The 2,765-nt window shown below is 33.7% G+C and overlaps 1 pseudogene; it reads left to right on the plus strand.

The window, feature by feature from the left end:
* Window positions 1-1,315: 1,315 nt before the first annotated feature.
* Window positions 1,316-2,470, plus strand: LOC108965714 (annotated as a pseudogene).
* The last annotated feature ends 295 nt before the right edge of the window (window positions 2,471-2,765 follow it).

The raw sequence follows: 2,765 nt of genomic DNA on the forward strand, positions 1-2,765 counted from the left end.
AAATTTGCCGTCGAATTAGAGCCTTTACTAACTGTTTTCATTAAACGGATTTAATTAATATTAATTTTAATTCTATGATTTTGACCGTTGGTGCAAGTAACATACATATATTATAATAAAAATCAAAAGTGGAATAGATAACTCACTCAGATTTTCCTCACGGATTTTTGGGGGTTAAATTTTAAAAATGTGTGCGCTTCCTTGGGTGATGTTTCGCTTCTCCGCAGGCGTTCCAACTTGTTGAATTATTGCCTTTTTTTCGTAGCTCTTTACTTTTGTTTAATTTTGTATTAAGTTTAAGTTGTTTTATATTTATTGAGTAGCGCGCTTGTTTTATGTTGTTAGTGGAAATTAGATGCGATTGAATTGATTGCTTTTTTACATGTTAATTTTTCACAGTCTTTTGTGTTTATATTGTTATGCACTTCACTGCACAGTAGATATGCCTTTATTTCACTTTTTTTTTTTTTTTTTTTTAATTTATTTTCCAATTTTCATACACTTTGCTTATATACATGTATGTACATGTATTTCGTTTTGCATATATTATACAATAATAATTAATTTTAATAATTTTTTTCTTTATATATATGTATCTATGTATTTTCTTCCGCTCACTTAACTGGTTTTTTGTACCCACTTAGTTTTTTTTTTTTAACTGCACTCAGCCTCGGGTATTTTGTTGTCACTTAAAATTTTTTGTTATTTTTTTTTCTTGTTTCCAAAGTGCCGTTCCTTACGGCTCGAAGGACCATGTAATTTTTCCGCATTCACCTTTTACGCCACCACAATTTTTCCAAGCGAAATAAACGTTAGTGTATATGCACACGCGTAAGGTTGAACAAAATGGGAATTCCCCAAGGGGGTTTATTGAAAAGATTTGATAATAATAATGATAAGGTAGCTAATGTATGAAATAGAACTCCGGTCGCACGTGGACTGAATAACTCGCGAAAAAGATGCGCACCAATCTAATAGGCCGTAAAGCGAAATTATCGCACAAGGGTATAAGTCGCTGTGAAGGTAAGTAGATCACCTTTTCGAGGTAGCTTTCTGAGGGGTGAATAGCGGCCATCTTGGATTTTCAGAGGAAGCAACGCAGTGCTGTATATATTGAGGTAGTAAATATTTAGCAAATTTATTCTATAAATATCAAAAACTATAAATATTGTTGCTTAATATAAAAGGAAATTATTTATTAATGATTTAAACGCCATAGTGTGTCATATTTCGTCCTTTAAAATATCATTTATTTGTTTACATTTGACCGAAAGAAATTAAAGTGCAGCTTTCCATACTCGAATAGTCAAATTAATTCAAAACAATGTTTAGTTTGTATAAAGTTACTAAATATTTTATTTAAAGTTTAAGTTTTAATAATTGTAGTGAGAATAGGCACACCCATCGTGCGGGGCTATGATTGGAATGAAGGAATTGATTACTCAAAATTATTTGAGTCGTATGTTAATACGGGGTTTCAAGCTACTAATCTTGTGTTGGCAATAAGAGAAATCAATCTAATGGTAGTGTAACCAAATTTTATGGAAAGGTTTATGTATTTTAAAATATTCTTAGCTTGATTGTAGGCAGCAGCCGTTGAAACCTGAAGAAGCCGATTTTCATGAAACGGACAAATTCATTAGATGAAAACACAATTGTACAATATTCCTTGGATTCACATCTAATCTAGTGTCCTCGGGCTACGGGAGACATTACGATTCCTCGTTGAACACCAAATGGTAGATTGTGTAGTAACGACAGCGGGTGGCGTTGAAGAAGTATTTATTAAATGCCTAGCACCCACGTACATGGGATCATTCGAATTATCTGGCCGAGATTTACGGGATCGTGGTATAAATCGTATCTTCAAATTAGCTTGTACCGAACGATAACTATAGCAAGATCGAGGATTGGCTCTTGCTGCTACTTGATGAAATGGTTGAAGAGCAAAAAACGAAAGGCATGACTTGGTCTCCTTCTCATATTATACAACGACTTGGGGAAAGGATAAACGACACCAGCTCAATATACTACTGGGTTGCGAAACATAAAATAACTGTGTTTGCCCTGCGCTTACAGATGGTAGCCTAGGTGACATGATGTATTTCCACTCCTTCCGTCACCCGGGATTAGTGGTAGATATTTTGTCCGATTTGCGACGTTTAAACACTATGGCTGTGAAAGCCACCAAATCGGGAATGATGATAATTGGTGGCGGTATTATAAAGCATCACATATGCAATGCGAATTTGATGAGAAATGGAGTTGATTATTCCGTTTTTATTAACACAGCTTCGGAATTCGATGGCAGTGACAGTGGTGTTCGACCAGATGAGGCTATTTCTTGGGGTAAAATAAAGAAAGAAGCTTCACCAGTTAAGATGTATGCAGAAGCTAGTTTAGTAGACATTTCAATGTAATGCAATTTGTGGACTTTAATTTGTAATAGTAAACGAACTTTTTAATAAAGCTTAGTCAATAACGACTTAAGATTTTCGTCACCAGAAGATCTATATTTATATTCGATCAAGGACTGTTAACTCGCTTCAGATTATTTAATTTATTGGCATTGAAATTAAACAAATTTTATTAACATTATAAGTATTTTTAATAATTTATTTTTGAATCTTTAAGTTTTGCATTCTCCACACCACCTCTGAGGTTTGCAATAAGTCACGTTACCGACTGTTTTTTAGGTGTTCGGTTCCCCGGTAGTCCTATTTTCACCTTTACAACTTAAAATAAACATAATTAATAATTTACAT

This window comes from Bactrocera latifrons, unplaced genomic scaffold, assembly GCF_001853355.1.
Source record: "Bactrocera latifrons isolate USDA-ARS-PBARC rearing strain unplaced genomic scaffold, ASM185335v1 scaffold_1460, whole genome shotgun sequence".
NCBI classification, from domain to species: domain Eukaryota; kingdom Metazoa; phylum Arthropoda; class Insecta; order Diptera; family Tephritidae; genus Bactrocera; species Bactrocera latifrons.